This window comes from Manis pentadactyla, chromosome 13, assembly GCF_030020395.1.
Source record: "Manis pentadactyla isolate mManPen7 chromosome 13, mManPen7.hap1, whole genome shotgun sequence".
In the NCBI taxonomy this organism is placed as follows: Eukaryota; Metazoa; Chordata; class Mammalia; order Pholidota; family Manidae; genus Manis; species Manis pentadactyla.
The window spans coordinates 6693978-6715615 of NC_080031.1; the positions used below are offsets into that span (position 1 = coordinate 6693978).

The window sequence follows — 21638 nt, forward strand, 5'->3', positions numbered from 1 at the left end:
CCACAGAAGCCATGTCAGGATGTGGGACCAGCCTGGAACCACTGAGTGTTGGGTGAAAACCACATGGCCCAGCGAATCAGCAGCAGCCAGCTTTCCCCCAGGCTGACCTTGGACAGCCATCAGGCCACATCCTCGCCGGCGAGGGGCATCCTGTCCAGACACCTCAGCGGAGGCCCAGGGCCACGCAGCTAACCATTCGGCACTGGACTTGAATCCTAGACCCCCAGCTCTCGAGTCAGGACCTTTGCACGGCCACATTTCATCCCACGGCTGCTCTAGGTCCCAGTTTCCTCACCTAACCAGCAATACCTGACAATACCTCCCTCACAGCAGAAAAGGAATGCAGTTTGCGGCAAAGGCTTGGAAACGTCAAATCCGCCATGCAAGAGGGCAGCGTTGCTGCGGCTCAGTGAACAGGGCCCCGAAGCCCTTGTGGTCCCTTGGGAGCAGGCTCTGTGTGTGTGTGTGTGTGTGTGTGTGTGTGTGTGTGTGTGTGTGTGTGTGTGTGTGTGTGTGTGAGCCCAGCTGATACCCTCTGGCTCTCTGGGGAGGTAAGTCTGCTGGAAACGTCACTGGGGGGGACTGAGCATTCCGAAAAACAAAGAAAACTCTTCCTGCATCTCAAAGCCATTTTTCAATCGCTCCTTGGGGGACTTTTCCCACCTTGGCCATATTCCCAGATTCGGGAGGGGGAAGGATGCAGGGTTGACACCCAGTGCTCTCACACCTTGTACACCATGTTGGCTAGCCAGGAAACAGCCTGAGGAAGGTTTATCCACTGAAGGTGCATATAATCTGACAAGGGCGATACCTTTTCTGGAAACTTACCCCTCAATTATGTTTGCACAGACATGTATGTACAAGGTTATCCATTGCAGCTTTGCATGTGATAACTAATGACAGAAACAACGTACATGCCTATCATTAGGGCATGGGATAACTAAGTTATGGTACGTTCATGCTATATAATACCAGGCAAAGAATGAAGTAGACATATATGTGTATATAAGTGAGTATATGTGTGAATAATTGAAATACATTTATATGAAGATCTTTTAAGATAATATTGTAAGAACAAGTCATATTGTCCTGTTTACGGCAAAAAAAGAAGGTGCATATAAAGCATAGAAAATTTCTGAATGATACACAAAAAGCTGTTAATAGGGGTTGCTTCCAGGTTGGGAGGACGGCTGGTCTGCAGTACAGAAGGGCTTATTTTTCAGTATATTCCTACTTTCACATTTGTATATGTGCTTTTCAGTTAAAAGAAGAAAAAAAAAGGCAGTCTAGAAAAGTAACTGCTTGGCCTCAGCCGCATTTTTCACCCTACCCCCCTTCCAACTTCCAAAACCTTATGGCTGCTTCCTCCCCACCCAGCTCTGATCCACTCCAGCCTCTGAAGTCTGATTCCACAGCAGCCACAGCCCCGGGGGGTGGGGGGGCAGCTGCCCTCCATTCCTGCCTTTCTTGCCCAGCTGCAAGAAGCCCACAAGGATCTCCATTGCTTGGAGGAGGGAAATTGCCCCAGGGACTGGGTGAGCAAGCCAAGAGACTTGGTTTCCTATTAAATGCATGGAAGGAGCAGTTAAACACCAGACTTGAAAGAGTCTGAGATTTTAAGAAGTCGCTTTTGGGGAATATGCAGCTTTTATTGGAGGTGTCAGACGTTAATGAGAGTTCTGGATATTTCCCAGCCTGAGGAGCCCCGGCCCTCTGATCTCCACCCCCACTCTTTCCAGCAATAGCTAACCCCCCTTTGACGAATCAAGAGACCCACAGAAGTCAGGGGTATGTCCCCTCTGCACCCCACCTCCTCCCCACTTCACTTCTAGAAAAAGTGTGAGAATCCGCAGGGAGGGGAGAGGGAGCCAGGGAAAGGGCTGGGCAGCAGCTCAGACAGAGGCCGGAAGTCCAGCCTTGCTTCCCTGCTCCTCTGGAAACGGTTTCATGGCCAATGACTAGGGATCCTGGGTCTCGCCCTCTGCCAGTTGGGCTGAAATCCTCCACACACAATTGCTCCTCTAGGAAATGATCACGCTCTTAGATATGTCGAGATCCTTAAACTGAAGGAATTGTGGGGGCTCCATTTTTCCCAAATATGTAGAGTTACAAGTGAGCCCTACTTGACCACATTTTGAACGCTGGTTCATTTCCCAACCTTGGAATATACCTACTGGGCTTGAAAAGCAGGCAGCATGTCCAAAATACAGGGGCATCTGCCAATACACCCAGAACAGGGCACACGCTCAAAAATATTTGTGGAATGAATATATGCATTCATGTATGCATATGTGAATGAGTGAATGACCCTGTTTTACCATTATCTTTATTTACAACAAGGAGACATTAGATTACATAGCAGACATTAGACATTCAGGTTAGACATTAGAAATTACTCCTGTTGATTAGGCATTGGAGCCCCTGAAAAGACTATACCGTGAGTTCTTAAAGGAAAAGATTGCTCTTACTCATCTTTCAATAAATGATGGGTGGGTGGGTGGGTGGATGGATGGATAGATGGATAAGTGAGTAGAGGGATACATAGTATCACATTCCCTGGAGATACAGGGAAAGAGTAAGACAACCATGTATCAAAAGCTAGTCAGTTCTGCCTTAGGCAGGAGCAGGGACGAGATGACATCTTGTATCTGTTTCCAGCCCAAGTATCTACAGCCAGACTGAGTAGTCAGGAGTATTTGAGCATATGATGAATATCTGAGCAGATGATGTGCCTTGGGTTTCTGAAAAGTTATTCCTTGCCAGTCCGTGGACAGCCACCAGGGAATTGAGTCTCTCCACTGACCGGGCAGGGTGGGTGGTCATCTCCACCCCTGCGGGACCCTGGATCCCTCTTCTGCTGGCAGTAGCCATGGTGACCCATCATAAGCCTGTGCTCCTTGCATCCCATGTCAGCAAACCCCCTGCAAGAAAAGGGGGAAAGAGTTCTCACCTTTTCTGAATATATGAAGGTATCCAGAGAGTGTGGCCCAGGTCAAACATAGAAGACTAAAGTGGAGATGTGCAAAGTTTATTGGTCAGTTCCCTCAGGGACCAAGTAGATCTCAGCAGCAATACAGCACTGGAGGGGAGTCGTCTTCCAGGCGCCAAGGAAAGACAGCCCAGCAGATGCCGCCTTGAGAGAGAATCCTGTCCCCTTCCCCTCCAGGTCTCTTTGTCTCTCCAGTTTCCCATCCTTTTCCTCAAGTCCCTTCCTTCAAGTTCCCTGGGCCAATGTCCCCACTCCTTCCCTCCCCACTGAAAGCCCCCTTCCTGGTAGCCCAGAATTGGGCCAGGTGCTCGTGGAGACTCCCTCTTGTTAGCAGTTTCTCAGGACAGCCACGGGGGTGGGGGGTCCCTGACTCTTCACCTCCCACCAGAGCTGTGGCTGGTGTCGTCTTCAGCCAAGAAGCCAGCCTGTCTCCTCCAGCCATGGGGACCGCCCGTCTTTTTCCCAGACCTAACAGTCTGGTCTCACAGAGGAAGGACTATTTCTCCCAGCTTGCCTTTGACCCTGCCCCTTATAAAACAATAACCCCAGCATTAATACAACTAAAAAGGCACCTCTCATTCCTGAGTTGGCTTACAGTAGAAGCGTCACCTCAACAGTTGTTATGGGCTCTCAGCATCCTGAATGACTCTAATTAGATTCATTCTAATTCCTAAGATCCCCTTGAAGAAAGGTGGGAGGCCACCGGGTAGTTCATTCTGCCAGAAGAAAATCATGGAGGATCCGCCCCTCCAGACCATGTCTATGACAGGCATGTGGAGAGCTGTTCTCATGACACCACCTCCAGGAGGCTAGCGGGAATGCGTCCAAGCTTGCCTTACTCCCCCAGCTGACATTTATGGATGGCTTGACCCTTTACAGTTTACCAAGCATGTTAATGCACATTATGTCTTCAGTCCAACTCCTGGGAGGTTGATAGCATTATTACCCTGTTGTACAGTTAAGGAAACTGAAGTTCAGAGATTTGCCCAAAATCATACAGTCATTAAAGTCTGAGTCAAGCTTAGAATACAGACCCCCTGATCCTTTCTCCACTTTACCTATTTTCAAAAATGTTGTATTTCCACTTAGAAGCCACCACTGATGCCAAGACTGCAATTACTCCAGGGACACGTTGCAAAAGCACTTCCCTCTTCCTGAGACAGGGCTGGACGCTCGGTGCCCTCAAGCTGCAGGGGGACAAATGCCAGCATTTCTGATCCTCTAAGGCCTGGAAGGAAAACATGCCATAAGCAAAGACAGCCCATTGCATCATCTAAAGAGGAGAGAGAAGAAGGGGAGGAGAAGGAGAGAAAGAAATAAGGAAGAGAAGAAGGAAAAGAAGGAGGGAGGGAGGGAAGAACAGGAAGAGATTGTTTATAGGCCTAATAAACAATCCTCTGAGGATTTCTGGGAAATCACACAACTCAAGACACACAAACCACATGACAGGCGCACACACATCTGCATGAGGCTGCAGTGGGATGAGCGCGGGCTTCAGAGCCGGGTGGACTGGTCATTTTGCCAGCTCTGACACTACTGGCTGCGAGTCTCTAAGCAAATCACCAGATCTCTCCAAGTCTCTGACTTTTCATCTGCAAAATGTGGGAATTTATGCCCATTCAAAGGCCGCAAAACACTCAAGGAAAATGATGAGCCAGAGGCCTGGGGAGAGGGGGTCGGGAATCTGAGCAGAGAGAGAGAGACAGGGAGGCCCCAGTGGGAAAATGAGAATCTCAGATAAGGATCTAACAAGTTGCACTGAAGAAACCATTCTCTAGAATTCACAAATCCCAGAAGTTCAAATTCTTTTCTCCTTACGATTTTGATACCAAGCCCAGCATCCCTCCTGCCTAAGAGTCTTTCCATCCGTCACCACCCTGATGTGTCCTCCAGGCTTGGCAAGAGGACTCTCCCAGCTGCCTCCCTTCGGCCAGGCTCTGTCCTCTCCCCACCCGGGGCCCCCCTGCCAGAACCAAAGCCAGCCCCACTATGGATGGGCAAACCTGAGACAGCCCTGGCCTCCTGGCCCAGCTGGGCCTCCCCGTGGCACAAGGCAGCCACAGCAGCCACAGGGAGGTGGGCCTCACATGGGGAGGCTGATAGCAGGGCCGGGGGTGGTCAACCTTGAATGAAGATCTGAGAAGGTCCAGGGTGGGGAGAAGGCCAGGCCCATTGCACTCCCTTTTCCAGGCTGCTCAAGGCCAAGGGCAACACTGAGAGTCAGATACTGGGAAAGCTGGGCAAATAAGCTTGGTTGAGTCCAGAACCAAGCTCAAGGACAAAGGGGGGTGGAGGTGGCTACTGATGCCAGGAAGGCCCCGGTGGCCAGAGAGGGAAGCTTGGCATTGATGAGATGGATGATGGGCAGCCACAGCCATCTCTAGACTTGAACCCACAGGACCGAGCCAGCCATCCACACTGGAGGCGGGGAGGGCAGTGGCGCTGGAACAGGCCTCTTCGGAAGCCAGTGTGGGCAGTGGGCTGGGCATGAGGGAAACCAAGGCAGCTGCACCCAGCAGGCCTTGGGAGAGGCTCAGGCATTGGTGGGCCCAGCATTCCTACACTGCTCCCAGGAGCCATGAGCAGGGCGGCTTTGATCGCTGCAGTGTGGAGCATCATCGTGGAGCGGCCTGTGTCTGGGAGCCAGGCCCCTCCTCCTCTGCTGCCTCATTCAAAGGGACCCTCCCTCCCCCTGTGCTTCCTTGCACAACAGCCTGGATTGTCCTCTGCCCCCAACTTCCCCAGGACACCCCACCCTCACACTGCATGTCTTCTCCCAGCCTGCTGAGATCAACGGCTCACCTTTCTCCATCCCGAGTCAGCAAGCAGGCTAGAGGCCTCGTCCCAGCCAAGAAGGGTAGGAATGGACACCCTTTGAAGGCTTCTCCCGGACAGCCAGCTGGCTTCTTCTCCTGGCTTTGTAACCTAGAGCACCCCACGTCACCTCTCTGTGCTTCATTCCTGGAGGGAGGTGAGGAAGGCTCCTGCCAACCCCTACACTCTGTGATTCCTCTCTCCCTTGCCAGGTTAGCAGGGCCGGGATTTCCTGCATTCTAGACCCTGAGAGAAGGAGCCAGTGAGGCAACTGAAGTTCAGACAAGTTAAAGTGATTACCCAGGCTTACGCAGCTGGATTTAGAACTCTGTCTCAGGCTGGGTACATGAGAACCTCCACAATCACTCGTTGATTTGCTACAGTGAATATTCTAATGGTGAAGGGCTGGACGACCCCGGTGGCGTCAGTTGGCTGAAACAGCTCCTGGCCTGGGGCCTTCGTAATATTTCCCCCAGAATGGGATGTCTCCCCAAAGCTGGCTGAGCTATTCCCAGAACCTCTGAAGACTGTGAGGCACTCGTCTTGTTCCCCTTCTCCCCCGCTTGAAAGAGAACACGCTAACGTGGGTTCCCCACCAGCCCCAAGGACGGGAGGGGGTGCTCACTGCACTGCCCTCTGGGAAATTCCAGCCCTGCGAACACAGCCTCTGAGTCTTTGTGCAGGACCTTGATCCCCCGCGTTGTGCAGGACAGGCAAGGGGACATCAACCCAGCTCCTGCTGCCCTCTGCAGCAGGCCCTTGCAGCCCAGGACTTGAGGCAGGAGCCTGGGGTTGGGAGATCCTGGGATCCCTGGGCAGGAGTCAAGGCCTCCTTTAGGGGACAGTTGCCTCCACCAGGCTTGGACCCCAGCTTTCTCCTGTTAATTGAGATAATGACCCAACTCTCAGGGTTGCTTCAGCTTGAAAGGGATTTTGAGCTGCTGGGATGAAAGGCGCTGGGTGGAGAACGAAGCCCAGTGCGTGAGGTCCTGGGAGTGGGAGGTCTGGCCCTGGGCTGGCCCAGCCTTGTGCTGAGTCACTTCCTCCCTCCTCGTTGGATCTCATCTCTGTAACCCAGGGACACCAAGCTCTCTTTTCAGGACAGCTCGGGGTGGGCAGGTGCGGGTCACAGGCCTCACGTCAGCACCCAAGGGCTCCCACCCGGGAGGGGAGGGGCGTGTGCTGTCCTAGTGCTGTGAGGATGCTTCCGCACACTTACAGCTGCACGACTCTCCTCCTAACGTGGTTGGGAAGCGAGACATGCACGCTTTGTTACACTTAAAGAAACTGAGGAGCAGAGAGTGAGGTTTCCCAGGTCTCGCAGCACATCTGAGAGAGCAGATCTGACGCCTCCTGCCCCTGCGTCCCTCCCCCAGGCCCCTGTTACTCATTGCTGTAAACATGGCGCTGTCCCACGCGCTTCAGAGCCCACGCTGAGTGTGACCAGGAGTATGATAGATGCAGACTCAGGCTTTGCCTTCACGGAATTTCTTCTCCTCCACTAGTATCTCTTTGGTCCCTGGAAAGATCACTAGGTATTTCAGGGGAAAGAAAAAGCTGGGGATTGAGTAAGGGAGAGGGGTCCTCTGGAAGGTCAGAGCAGAAGGGTGAGGCTGCTCCTGTGTTGGCCTCTACCAGTGGATCAGGGCCACCAAGCCCTCCAGGAAACGCTGCTCCTGGTCTGCAGCTGGCCTCCGTGAGACTGAGCTCCCCAGAGCTCCCCAGACCAGACGGCTGGCATTCCCTTCACCCGGTGGACCTCAAAGCTTCCCCTTCCCGAGAGTCTGGGGATCCCATTCTGCATTCCAAAAGGTGGATACCAGTTCGCCGGGCCCCACTCTGGGCCAGTCCTGTGCTACAAATAAGACATTGTGTGGGGAAATGGAAGCTCCTGCAGCCAGGATCCTCACCTGACCCTAAACTACTTGATGATTTAATTGACCTACTGCTAGGCTACTGCTTCAACACCCATGGGCAATAAGCTATTATTGACTGAGTCACTATGCAAAGAGCTCTGCCCAGGGCTCTGGGCGGAGGCAGAGATGGAGGCGGGGTATGGACCTGCAGGCTGCTGGATGCAGATGCTATTCTAGTGCTTGGCCTACCGCCAGGAGAATAAAGCTGGGTATAAACACTTTTTACCCCAAGAACGTTCCATTGTCATTTCTTGGTCTCACTGAATCCACAGTGAACTTGCCTGGAGCTTAAACTCTCAGAGTAAGGAATAAACAATTGCTGAAAGGGACGTGAGCTGACACAGAAAGAGGTGCCAGTAATGTGCTGTACTTTCTCCAGGGGAGAAAAGACCAGTCCATTGAAAGCGCAGAAGGCGGCTCACTAGTACTCTGGAGCCAGGGCCCACCCTTTGCCATTGATCAGGTGTCTCCCCACAAGTCAAGGTTTACCGGGTCATCCCTTATTCAATATAGATACAGCTGAGTGTCCATCAAGCTCTAAGGAGTCCAGTACTTGTTACTTTACTCCAGGTACTTACAAACCCACGCTTATTAGAAAGCAAAGAGAAGCTGTTGTGTGACCTGTGAAGCATGTTCCAAGCAATGGTTAAACCCCAGAACTGCAGGCTGAGGGCCATTGTGCCAGGACTTCATGGGAGGGCTTTAAAGATGCCGGGGTGTTTGAGGTGGCTTGGGTGGAGTCTGGCCTGAGGCTCCAGCTCCCTGCCCTGACCTCTCAGGTCTCCTCTGGCCTTGGGCAGCTCTGAAGCCTGCAGGGGATGTGCAGAATGAGTAGGAATGTGTGGAGCCCACAGCGGGTTTGTTTTTCCTATTTTTCTGGGCTCGGGGCTTGCTCTCCTGGCACGGGGCCTTCCCGGGGCCGGGCTCCAGCTTGTTAGTTTTAACTGGGGCAATTTCCTTTGAACTCAGCTTGAATTAGCATCACCATGGCGATGGGTCTGAGTTTTCACAAGCCGACCTGGTCTTCACCCCTCAGCAATTAGCTCCAAGGAGAAAAGCAGGAGGAGGAGGGAGAAGAGGAGACAAGATAAAAGGGTGAGGACACAGGGTGGTGGGAGAAAATGGGGAGGAAGGGGAAGGGAGAGAAGGGAGGGGAGAGAAGGGAGGGGAGAGTGGGGGAAAGGCTCGGGGTGTGTGGGGGGGAAAGGCTCGGGGTGTGGGGGGGGTGAGGGGAGCGGTGCAGGGGGGAGGAAGAAGGCAGGACTTGAAGGAGGGGCGTTCTGACCCACCAGCTGAGCCAGGCGGGGAATACCCCCCGCTGCCTTTACCTTCCTGTGGCCCCACCTACCAGGGGAGCAAGAGAGGGGACCTTCCACACCCAGCCTGGCAGGAAAAGTTCCTACCCTTCCTCGGGGGAGACAGCAGGCCGCCCCCAGGAGCAGTCACCCACGGGCATTGTGCCCGCCTTCAGCCCCTTCCTCATGCGGGGACCAGGCTGGTCCCAGCTGGGAACAGGGGCTCGGGGCCTGAGGACTGAGGAGGAGGGCAGAACCCTTTCTTATTTGCCGCATGACCTTGGGCGAACCGCTGGCCTCTGTAACAGCAGTGGGAGGGAGGGGTAAGTGGGAGGGCTGCCCTGGCACAGACCCCGTGGCGGTCTCTGGCTGGGGGCGTGGGTGGGCATTGCTCGCTTGCTTGCTGGTTCTTGCTCCTCTGAGAGCTCCAGGCACGGCAGCAACAGGGTCTGTCACCTTGAGTTCCCACACGTTAGCATGAAGCCTGATACATTAGGCAGGCAATACTATTTTTCAAATGAATGAACTACTGTTATTTTTTTAATGGGTGGTAAAAGTTGGGAAAGGGGAATAGTAAACCAGAATACTCCAGAGTGTGATGAGTTGAGTATCTCTCTGACCCCACCCCCTCCAGGGAGCCCTCGGGGACTCGTGCTCCTTCCCCCACCTCCCCAGGCTCCTCAGCCCCAAAGGCTCCTGGGATCATCTCCAACACCACCAATCACCGTGCAGTGTAATCTCGGATTCACTCCTCTGCCTCCCCAGCTAGGTGGTCCAGGGACTATCTTGTTCCCCAGCCCCTTACGTGCCCCAAGCACTGAGTTGATGCTCTAAAAATGTTTGTGAATGCCTATATCTGAGTATTTATGGAATGCCTGGACCATCATTCAGCTGTGTCTGGCACAGGGCCAGGTGTCAGGCATTGGAGGCCGGTAAAGGCAGTTCCTGGGGGAAACAAATATGTAAACAGGACTGGTAATGCAGCATGCCAGTGAAGAACAGAGGCCGCGGGAGGAGGGCTCACAGGGGTGGGGGCTTCTGAGGACCATCATTCATGTCTGTTCCATGAAGAGCTGAGGATGAGAAGAGTTTCCAAGGCCCTTGAGGGCACAGAGCCTTCAAAGAGAGAGAGAAACAGCCCGTGGATTCTCAAAGGGAGTCAGACGGGAGGGGAAAGGCCAGCAGGCAGGAGGGAGCTGGTGTGTTCTGGAAGGCTGAGTGGGACCTTCTCGACTGATCCGAAGGGAGGACCAGGTGTCCTGTCTACACCCAGCATGCGTGTACTGTCTTCAGACCAAGAGTCGCCGTAGGTGCGCTCTCCCCCTGGCTGCGCCATGCCTCACCAAGCAGCACGATACACCACATGACCTCTAGTGGCCCAGCACCTGTCCAGCACTTCTTACTACCTGGTATCATATCGAGGCATCAGCAAGGTGCCTAACCTCTCAGGATCTCAGGATCCCCTCCCTCGGATGGGATCGTGATAGCCCGGCCTCACTTGGGTATCTGAAAATTAGGTGGGACACTGCTTGTGACGCCCTCCGCCCCGCACCCAGGTGCGCAAGACCTCAGTCAGCATTTGCAAGGCTCACCTGCCCGCACTTTGGGTCTAGCTTTTCCCAGGTGCAAGATAGAAGTAAAATCCTTTCACGGCCCCTTCATTTCATCTGCTCCTCTGCCTCCAAACAAACGCGCACCACTGCCCCTCGGCGGCTTCTTCCTGGGGCCCCCGCCGTGTCCTAACAACTGCCTGCTGTCCCCTCTCTCTCATTCCTGGTTCTCACCCTTTGGCTCCACGTACGTTTCCCACGTGCTCTTCCAACCTCCCTCTCCAGACCTTACCAGCCTCCTTCCATCTCTTTTCCGGAGTCCTGCCTTTGGCCTGTCTCTTCTCTCCTCCCCTCTCCTCCTCTGCTGCTCATTATAAAAAACAAATCTTTCTAAATATGCCAAAGATGCACTCGTGCCCCACGGACCCCAGCCTAGCACAAAGGACTGGTTCTTTCTGGCTGCTCCGTGCGGCCTCCTCTTCGCCCACTGCCTTTGAATCGTGGCCTCCTTCACACGACTGGAAGGGCTCGCTGGGGATTTTCCCATGTGGCTGGGTGAGGAGGAGGCAGGAAGCTGGGAGTTGGATGGAGGGTGGAGACAAGTGGCTGAGATTCTTCCCAAAGTTCGGTCTGTCCTCACGGGGAGAAACAGACTGCTTGCCGGGCAGCATGACTGACTCCTGGCCACCTGCAGAAGTCTACCAGGTCTGCCGGCAAGAGTCCAGCTGAAATCAGGAGGGCTGCAGGCCGGCGCCTCTGGTCTGAAGGACACGCGGCCTTTCTCCTGGGGTGGGCCGGGAGCTTTGGCATGAAGGTGGAGGAGGGCTCCGAGGTCCTAGAGACCCTCTGGATGGGAGCACTCTGGGATCCTTTGGGGTGCACTGTGCCCTGGGCCCCCACCTGCACCACAGCCCCCACCCAGCGCTCTCTGTCCGGGGCCCAGGTCCTGCAGACACAGCCAGGAGGACCTTGCTCCAGCAAAGAAACATCAGGTGTATCAGGGCTGCGGGAGGGAGACAGGGACAGAGCAGGGGCACATCAAGGCCTTCCAAACCCAGTCTCCTCACAGAGGCCCCCCCAGCTCTGCCCCCGCTGCGTCATGGCCCAGGCCGGAGGGGAGTGGTACCAGGAGGCCTTGGCCTCGGCATTCCCTGCTTTCCTGTCCTCCCTGGATTTCTGAATTTCCCACTCTCCTTCCTGCATTTTCTCTCAGCCCCTCCCTTCCCCACTCCACCCCACAACAGCTGGCTTCTGGAAGGCAGTAGTGTTCCTGAGTTAATCAAAAACTCCTGTACTTTGCCCTTGAATCGAAGCCATCGTGCCTTTGTCCCAGGGCCGTGGGTCAGCGTGCTCTTCTCAGGTTTAAATAATGTTAGAAGAGTAGAAGGGGCAGGGGGGACAGGAAGGACAAGGGGATGAGCATTTACCAGCGTCCCCTGTTATTATCTGGCCCTGGGCTGCACGCTCAGCACAAGCTGACCTCACAGCTGTTGGGGGCAGGAGGGCAAGGGGGGGCAGGTATCTCTATTTTGCATTTAAGAAACAGAGGTGCAAAGCCTTGAAGAAACTTGCCCCGGATCACCCAGATATGAAATGAAGGGCAGAGAATGCCTCCAGACTTCCTGTGGAGCTTTGAGGGGATTTCTGATCTATGACTGTGTCAGGGAATTCCACGACTGTCCATAGCGCATGGACAGAAAGCTGAGCGCAGCTGCGATGTTCCAGCTCAGAAAGAAGAGCAGGGTCTGAGTGTGGATGGAGGGGGTGAAATCGCACCCCAGGCCCAGGATCCTCCCACCCCATCCAAGAGCCCTGAGGAATCCTGAACTGGCCTGAGAAAACCAGGAGTCAGGGACACGTTGCTGGAGAAGCCAAGTTCATAGGTCATGTCTCCATGTGGATTAAGTGGGACCTTAAAATGGGTGCCCAGCAAAGCACGGGGGGCCATGGGGAGCACAGCTCTGCCCCTGCTCCCTCCACACCCGCTCCCCTGGCCTCCACTCACCGGGCATCCCTGGACGCACTGAGCAGGCCCTCCTTCCCTCCTGGGCCCGGGTCAATGTCAGCTCTGCTCACTTCCACTTTGCGTTTCCCGTTTGTCCCGTCCCCCTTCCTCTGCCTGCTCCCCCACGCTCATCTGCCCTAAAAAGTAAATGCCTGTCCTGACCAGGAAGCTGTGCTGGAATCTGGGAGGCCTGGTTGGGCTGAGGGAGAATCAGCAACTGCAGCTCAGGAACCAGCCTGAAGGAATGAAGGAGGCAGCGGGCGGCGGTGGGCGGGGGGCAGATGAGCTTCTCTCGGTGGGGCGGGGAAGGGCTGCTGACAGGAGTGGCCCCTGAGAGATGTGGGGCAGGAACAGAAGTGGCAGGGCAGGACCGCAGGACACAGGCCCCCTGCCCTGCCCCACAGTGGTGCTTGGAGACAGCTGGGAGTACCTCCACCCACACCAGTGCACTGTGCCCCCACTTGCCCCCCACCAGGGTGTCTGGCATGGGCCAAAATGGGAGGCAAACGCAGAGAGGCTGAGCCAGGGGCAGATGAAAGGTCAGCAGCAGACACACAGCCCTGGGCTGAGCCAGGAATGGTGGCCACTCTTAACTAGGCTGCTCCGTCAACAGACACCCTCTGAGGCCTGTGTCTGAGAATAATCTGAAGCCCCAGCTGCAGGGCTGGCTGGCCCCCTTCCACCGCCAGGCAGCCCAACTTAACCCCTGCATAGCTGGCAGCTTCTTCCTGCCTCAGCCCCCTCTCTTGCACACCTGGCCACATTTCCTAGCCTTCCAGCACACAGTGGCCTTCCTCTGCCCGCCCAGTCAGCTCCTGGGGCACTGAGCCCTCTTGTCTCTCCAGTTTCCCCCACACAGGCAAGCCCCAGCCCCCAGTGCTTCCAAGAGCCTGGCAGTCCTGCCCCTGCAGATGTCCTGAGCACTGAGCACATGGGCCTGCGAGGGTGGTCTGTGCCCACCTAGGGACCCGGGCAGAGAGGGTCCAGAGTGTCAAGGCAGGTGGGCACCGTGGCCTCCAGTCTGCCCTCCTTTACGAGGAAACAGCCGAGGCCTGCGGCATGCAGCTGCTGAGGGCCACTGGGGATCACCCGGGAGGTAGGAGGCCTGGGGTGCTCGGGACCAAAGAGGAGGTGAGAGGCAGCCTGGCACGGAAAGGGCAGAGGGCGGGAAAGGACAGGGATAGTCCCGGACTTGGGAGTTCCTGGCTCTCCTGGGGAGGGCAGGCCTCTCCTGCTACCTGAAAGGACAGGTGTTGTCTGCGGCTGGGTGCGAGGCCCCAGTTGGCTCACGGGGGTCTGTAGGTGGCTGGGAGTGAATCACCCCTTCTATGTTCCTTACATGTCCAGGTGTGGGCACACTGATCAGCCAGTGTTGTCCTGCATGTCCGGGGATATAGGCCCTACACGCGTGTGCCGGGCCTCAGGGAGCCAGCCCTGTGCGTGTAAGCGGACCTCTGTATCTTGAACTGTGTCTGAGACTGTTCTCATCACACGCTGACACACCTGCGTGCGTGTGTAGCTGTGCCCTGCCTCCGTACGTCCGAACTGAAGCCGGGTGTGTGTCGGAGTGTGTCTGCGTGTGCGGGGGTGTGCGTGCGGGTGCCGGGGAAGGGCTGTCTCTAGGAACAAGGACTCGTTCTGCTGTGGGAGCTGAGCCGAGGTGGAGAAGCACCGCTGTGCTCCGGGTCCCAGCAAACCCCAGCTAAACCGCACAGATGGGGGCTGCTGGGCTGCAGCCGTGAACAGACCTCCCAGGATTTTCCCAGAGGAAACACAGAAGTATTTTGGTGTCTGCTGTGGCCAGTAAGAGAGAGTGGGGATGGGGCTTGAGGACAGGGCTTCAAAACGGGGGGCCTGTAATCAAAGGGAAGCAGAAGAGGTGAGAGCACCCCCAAAGGCCAGCAGACGGGGCAGGCCTCCGACAACTTCTAGGTGCAGGTCCCCAGCCACCACCTGGGAGAGTGAAGTCCCAGTTGCCAGGGATGCTGGCCCCCCGAGCCCACGCCACCGCCGCCCCACCTCTCCCTGCCCTGTTCCCCGGGAGGGTGCAGGGTTCCTCACAGGGCCTGGGGCACGTGACCCACTGCCTGCTGGGAGAACACACCAGCACACCCCCAGACCCTCCCACCATAGATGGCTCACTGGGGCATGCATCACACACACACACACCCCAGCCACCACTGCTGGACCCCCCACACGCAGTCACCATCACCAGCACATACACACACACACCTCCCTACCCATCCTATGCCACAATCAGAGATACCACACAAGCAGCCCCAATGCACACAGACCTTAAACGATACATTCTGAAAAAATGCACGTCCACTCCCACAGACACAGTGGTCCTGACCCCCGCCCTGCCTTTCATCAAAGTACACATATCAAGAAAAATTCCCCCCACCCCCCAGTTCCAGAGCCTTCTAAGCCAAGGAATATGCATGATACTGTTCTTAGGCTCCTCATCAAAGCTTTAAAAGAATTTGACTTGTTCCTGTCTACCAAGTACCTGTGTTGGTTTAAAGCCCCCTCCCCTGAGGCTGAAGTCCCCATTCAGCTATGTCCCGTCCTAGTCCCTCCCCAGGGGATAGAAGTGGCTCTCTTCTCAGCCAGGGACGTGGGGGGTTGGGCCCTGCTTGCTCATTGTTCTCTGAGGTGGAGAAATCCTTGCACATTTACCCAGCAAAGCCTCGTGGAGCAGTTTCTCTGTGCCTGGCATGTACTGAGCCAGTGGGAGGCACAGGACTGAAAGAGATGCTTTCTGTACGTTTAGGGAGCTTACAGCTCAGCGGAGGGATGAGACTCACACTGTTCTAAAGCCACTATCCACCCTGCAAGAGGCGCAATAAAGTCCAGAGGTAGGGGAGGATGCTGCCAGCCTGGGGAATACAGGCGGGCTTCCTGGAGGAGTGGCCTGTGGGTAGGCCTAGATCCCTGGGCAGCATTTACCTGTATAGGTTGAGGGCATAGGGCAAAGAATGTGGACTCACCCCCACCCTACAGAACTCTCTAGCACATCGCCTTGTTTACTGTATTCACAGCATTTATCTGAACTAACCCTGTTTATTTGAATATCTATTTTTGTCTGTCTCCACCCCTGACATTCTGTAAGCTAAGTGAGAGCAAGTCCACTGCCCTTAGACAGGCTCTCAACCTCTGGCAATAGCGGAGGAAGAAGGGAGAAAAGGAGAGAGAGAACCTCATATGTCAGGGCCTGGAGACGGGGAGGTTAGGCTGGCAACAGGAAGAAGTTGCTGAGCCTTGAAGGCCAGACTGAGGAAGGTGGGCTGTAAACCTTCCCTTCCTGGGACCCATTAGGTCTGTGGCAGGGCCCTGATGTACACAGACCCACAGGCTCCTGGGCCAGCTACCGGGAGTGCAAAATTCTTTGGACTGTGCAGCATCTGGGTCTCAGAGGTAGCCAGTGGATAGGTACATTCTACACAGTAATGGGATTCAAGTGTGAGACCTTTAGCATTATAGGTTTATATGTAACCCTATCACAGCATTGTAGCTTACACAGGGGTGGGAAGACAAAAACAGGTCTTTAAATAAAGAAGATAAACTCAGGTAAGTCTTCTCTCCTTAGCTTCACCCTCAGACCAGCCAACAGGAACCAGTTCTAGATACAGAATCTTTGAGAACACACATTCATGGAGCAGCCAGACTGGTGCCTTTATCTCGAGCACGCGGGGAGCATGGGTACAGTACACACAGAGAAGTGGCTTAGTCCCTCATCCTTGCCTCAGAGGCTCCTTCTCCCCTTTAGAGAGTGGAGGAAGCCGGTGCCCAGGGTCTCCCCCCTACTAAGGGAATAGCTCACTGATTTTAGGGCCAGAGAGGTAGGTGGAGCTGAAAGAGAACCTTCGTGAACTATCTGTCCACTTTCCCAAGCAGGGTAGGACAGATTGTTGGAGGGAGGTTTTATCTCAGTGAACACCCACCCCAGGAAGGCCTGGAGGTGCAGGTGGGCGCTCCACAGCAGCTTGAGCACGTCAGCCTGCCGGACTGTGTGTGCTCGGCTCCTGGAGAAGACGACGCCCCGCCAGTTGGAGCCATCTGCAGATTCACAGTCCTGGAACTCCAGTCCTAATAGAGCCCAAAGCTCCAGGGCAGCGCGGAGAGGCTGCATGCCGAAGGGCTCTGGCTCTGGGCTGGGAGAAGGGGTCCTGGGTTCTGTTCATAACTCACAGGGACCCCTTCCAGAGCAGTGCCCACAATTCAAAGTTTGAGCCTGGAGGGGTAGGGGTGAAGCAAATGGCACTTGGGATGCCCAGGTGGGGATGAAGTCACTCCCTCCTCCCTGTGGCACAGGACGTAACAGCAGGAGGGACTGGAAGGCCCCTGCACTCAGAGTTTATTAGGAGGCTCTTGCTTCTGACATCTGCCCAGGGCCTGAGTCCCAGCCCTACCACTCACCAGCTAGGTAACCTTGAACCAGACATCTCAGCTCCCTGGGCCTTAGTTGTCTAATCTTTCAACTGGGAGAGAAGCTGATCCTAAATCAGCTGATGCTAAATGCTTACTGAGCTCCGCTTTTGTTTCCTGGTCCCTCCATCCCCAGATGCCAGGGTGTGGATTTGCCCTTCTGTCCTGTCTTCTCACCCAAAGGGAGGCTGGGGAAGAGTAAACAACCCCTGGGTGCAGCAGGCAGCTGGCAGCTGAGAATGGCTGCCCGGAGGATGGGACTCACCAGTACCAGGGGCCACAAAGGACCCAACCTGCCTCCCTCCGCTCCTCACACAGGTGGGCTTGGGGTGCTGAGTGGGAGCCCCATCTGTAACCCTGGCTCCTGAGGGCTGCCCATCCTTCCTCATACTCCATCTTTCAATTCCATTTATTCACCTGTTTCTGCAGCAAACATTTACAGAGCCACTACTACGTGCCCGGCTCTGTTCTGGGTGTTGGGAACACAGAAGTGAGTGCGTTCACAGCCACTGGAAGGACAAGAAATGTAAACAGATGGTTCCCACCCAGCATGAGAAATGCAGGGAGAGCGGTGCTCCTGGGTGCTTGGGGGCACGAGGAGGGCCCGCAGCCAGCCAGGTGGGACAGTTCCCTCTGCAGACACGGCAGTCAGCTTTCTGAGCTGATGGGAAAACACGGAAATTGCTTGGTGCCCAACAGCTTAGGGGGTGGTAATGCCTGAGAGAAAGGTGACTGGGTGGGATAATTAATGTTTTGCTAAGGAGGAAAATATTAGTGTGTGTTGCTCAGCATGCAAACACCTCAACTAACAAAATGGCTCAGAGAAAACAAATGGAACCGTGGGATTTTTCTCACAAAGATTTTCAAAGAAAAGGCGGCAGTCACAGACATACCTCCTCTGTGGCGGAGAGAACACTCCCCACAAGGTGAAGAAACCAGGCCCCTGGGAAGGGTCTGAATGCCACTCCTTCCTGGGCAAACGCCAGCCCAGCACGCACACCCCACACCCCCGCCCCTGACCCAGGCTGCACATCTCAGTCACGGAGGTGACGGGAGTTTCCACACACACTGGCTGAGCAATTCAAGGAACAAGAGGTCTCTAATTCCTTGGGGTGCATTCGGCAGGTGTTCCACACCTGCTTCCTGCCTTGAACCATCCCATTTTCATGGGGAAGGCTGCATTGTCTACAGCTTATATGCATAGTGGATGGACTGGGTTAGAGGGGATCAAAGAGTTATTCTTGTTTCTACTTGTGTGACCTGTAAATACGTGTTCAGAATCTGCAGGCAATGGGCGGGCCCAAACGAGCCACGTTCTGAATTGACGCTGAAGCTTGACAGGAGCTACTACTAGTTAGTGATAGGAAAACCCACCAGAACCAAGGTGGTGCCTACTTTTCCTCCCCAGGCGCAATTCCAGGGCTGCTGCCCCTTGAGGGGACAGCTCTAGCACTAGGCTGTCCTTGAGACCTGCGTCCAGGCCTCAGGAACAAGAGCTCAAGAAGGGTCTTCTTCCCATTGTCCTCTCCAGAGTGCTCAGGGCCTCTGAGTGAAAATCTGTAAGATGGGCTTGTTGCTGGGGTGGCAAGCTGACCTTGACCTCCCTTCTTTCTCTGACCACACCAGACTGACCCCAGAGCCATATGCTGGGGACATTGGCTGGAGTGCTCCTAGGCTCCCTTGCCCTATGGGACAGGGCCTGAGTCTTGCCAACCAGCTTGGGTATGGTGACCCCTCTGTGTCTGGGGGATGCCAAGCGAGCAGTCCCACCACACAGGGCCTGGGAGAGAGGGAGAGGATTCGGGGTTTGCCACCATGGCTGCTGCTGGCAGGGGCTGGCGGTGTTTGTGGCTCTGGCCCTGGGGACCTGTGGTCAGCAGCCTGAGGTCTGACCTCCGCCAGAGCTGCCTGCTGCCCCCTTGACCATCACCCTGCCACGTGCAGCCACTGCCCTCCATTCTTTGCCTCCCCATTTGCAGCCAAGGTGTGAATGTCCCTTTTGTGGGTCTGTATATTCCTGTTTGAACATGATAGGTTTTGGGCCTACCAGCTCTTTTCCACTCTTGTCCCCACAGGTCAGCGTCAGGGGCCTCCCCCACATGCCGTCCATGAGGAGCACACCCTCAAAGCCAGTGTGGGTCTGGATGAGAGTCCCAGCTCGGCCAGGCACTATTTGGTCCTGACAACTTCTTTAACCTTTCCCCAACAATGAAACAGCAAAAATATTTACTTCACAGACATATTGTATTAAATGAGACAGTCTAAAAAATAAAAAGGGTTCTGTTGGTGTTAGCTCCCCTCTCCCTCTATTTTAAGCTCCTAGGAAACAGACACTAAGAGGTCTGTAGGCACCTACCCGAGTGCTGTTGGGCTGAAGTGCGGAGGGAAGGAAGTTGGGCAGGGGAGAGACAGAATTGGGGGGCAAAGCCTGGGCCAACCCCATGGGGAGCTTTAGAGCTGTGGGGCCCTCCAGAGGTGGCCCCCACATCTTATACTCCACATCAGCCTGTCCTGGGTGCAAGCTAGCTGGACCCCCATCTGGGGAGGGGGCATAACCTTGGGGTGCCGCTCCCTCCAGCTGTGGCCGGTTCTGCAGGGACAGAGCTGTGTGCCTTCCTGGCCAATGCTCAGGGACCTGGGCAATGAGTGCCTCCATCCTGAAGGGGGCTCGGGCCCGTACACCCCAATGCCTCCACTACAATCCTCCCAAATTCCAGTAAGTGAGTTAAATCCACTGTAATAAAGAGGCCAGCTGGGAAGGAGAAGGCCGTCCCTCCTGCTTGGGCCCAAACTCTTATTAGGTGTGTTGCTCTGGACAAGTTCTTGAACTTCTTTTACCTTCATTTTGTCATTTTTACTTGGATTTATTGATGTCTCTGCCTTCCTTCCTTTTGGGGTTATCGGGAGCATAAAATGCCATAATGCAAATGGTGATGTGCTCTAAAATCTGTGACATTACCATCACATGGGAATCACACCCACACCATAAATGCAAAGCCAGTCCTAATTCCAGTTACTGTTTCTTGTGGCCCCCATAGGCTCACTCCTTCCTTTCAGGCTGTGTGTCCTTTGTGAGGTGAGGAAAATAGGTCACCACCGCCATGGCCCACCCAGAGGGCCCTGGGATGCTGTGCTCCCAGGCCCGGTGAGAAAGCCACTCTTTATGGGATCAGAAGTGGGCTGGGTACTCAGGCAGCACGTCCCTGGGCGCTACCCTTTGATGGGGGTGGACACAGGCCTGGCTTTTCCAAGAGGCTGAAGATGAGCACTGGGTGTCCAGACAGGAGATGGCAGGTGTGGGGCCCTGGGCTGTTTCCTTTGAGGGCCTCGTTTGGGGGTTAACCGTGTCCTGCTGCTGAAGCAGGTCACCCTGCTGGCCCACACGCCTCCCCACCCTGCCCCTTAGGGAGCCTCAGCAGCTGCCTTCATCCCTCCAAGGCCCCCTCTCGGGGGCATCCTTTCTGGGTATCTCAGAAGCATGGTTACTCTGATTCGCCTTTCAAAGGACTGTGCCAGACTCCTCCGCCCAGACCATTTCATCCATTTCCTGTTTCTTTCTGTCCTAACCTCTGTTTTTCTCAAGGCTTTTTGGTAGGGAGGCTTGAGGGGGCCCTCCAGGGAAACTCAGCGTCCGATACCAGTGGGCGTCCCTCTATGGCTGGGGAGCAGCTGACGCACAGAATCGGAGCTCCCCTAGGGCCCCAGACTAGTTCTCTGTGCAGCTGTGCCTGCCGGCCTCTGAGGGTCCCAGGTGACCCGGAGGTCTGCGCACTGGCGTCTCGGAGCCCTCCTCAGCCACCCCCTTGCTTCAGCCGCAGCTGTGATGAGACAGGACAGGAAGCCTGCGTTCTGGCGGCCACACTAGCCAGCAGCACCTGAAAACTTGTTAGAAATGCAAATTCCTGGGCCCCATTTCTGTGCTTGGGGGACAGAACTCTGGCGGTAGGTCCTCCATCTGTAGGTTAACAGGCCCTCCAGGTGATTCTCGTGAGCACTGGAGAGGAGCAGGCCGGAGTCCTCCATCCTGTTCCCCCTCCTTCATTCAGCCTTCAGGAGAGCACAGTTGACCTTGACCCTTCTTCAGAACAGGCCAGCAGCTGGTGTCACTGCCACCGGGTCTACAGGGCAAAGGTAGGTGCAGCCTCCCGGCAGAGTGTCCGAGGTTCCTGCTGTAGGTGGTGGGGAGAGAGTTGAGGGTTGCAGAAGGTGGTTCTGGAATGCAGCTCATCATTCCAAAGGACCTTGAGGCCTGGGCTGCTGAGGGCAGAGGGGTGGTGTTTCCACCGTGTGCAGCACACTTCCACCCCAGAGGCAGCTTCCTACAAATGCTTCATTTCCCAGGGAGAAAATCCCAGCTCCCTGAAAGCTAGTCACTTGCCTAAGGTGGCTCAGTGAATTAGTGGCTGAACCACACTCGGGCAGAAGGGAACTGATCTAAAAGAAATCCCAGGTTCTGTGTTTACAGGGATTTGTTGATTCATTTAGTCATTCAATAAACAACACCTACAGACTGCCAGGCACTCTCACGTGTTTTTATCTGTACCCAGCCTGTGCACAGGACAGGGTGACCAGTTCCATTTCTCCGACAGAGGGAAAATGAGGCTTCCAAAGGTGCCATCATCCTCCCCACGTCTGCGGTTT

At 55.1% G+C, this 21638-nt stretch overlaps 2 long non-coding RNA genes across 3 annotated transcripts in view; one reads left to right on the forward strand and one right to left on the reverse strand.

Moving 5' to 3' along the window:
* Positions 1-19265, forward strand: part of LOC118913567 (uncharacterized) — a 46704-nt gene extending 27439 nt beyond the window's left edge. The window contains exon 4 of one of the 2 annotated variants that reach the window (XR_008993526.1): positions 19073-19265. This is a non-coding gene — a long non-coding RNA (uncharacterized LOC118913567). Of the gene's footprint in view, positions 1-6; positions 1417-19072 lie in introns of those variants that run through there. The other variant, XR_008993525.1, reaches the window with a different exon arrangement.
* On the reverse strand, positions 2261-12689 carry LOC130680503 (uncharacterized). The gene is made up of 3 exons (XR_008993529.1): positions 12570-12689; positions 4048-4217; positions 2261-2921 (listed from the first exon to the last, which is right to left on the reverse strand). It is a non-coding gene; the product is annotated as an uncharacterized LOC130680503 (long non-coding RNA).
* Positions 19266-21638: the final 2373 nt, after the last annotated feature.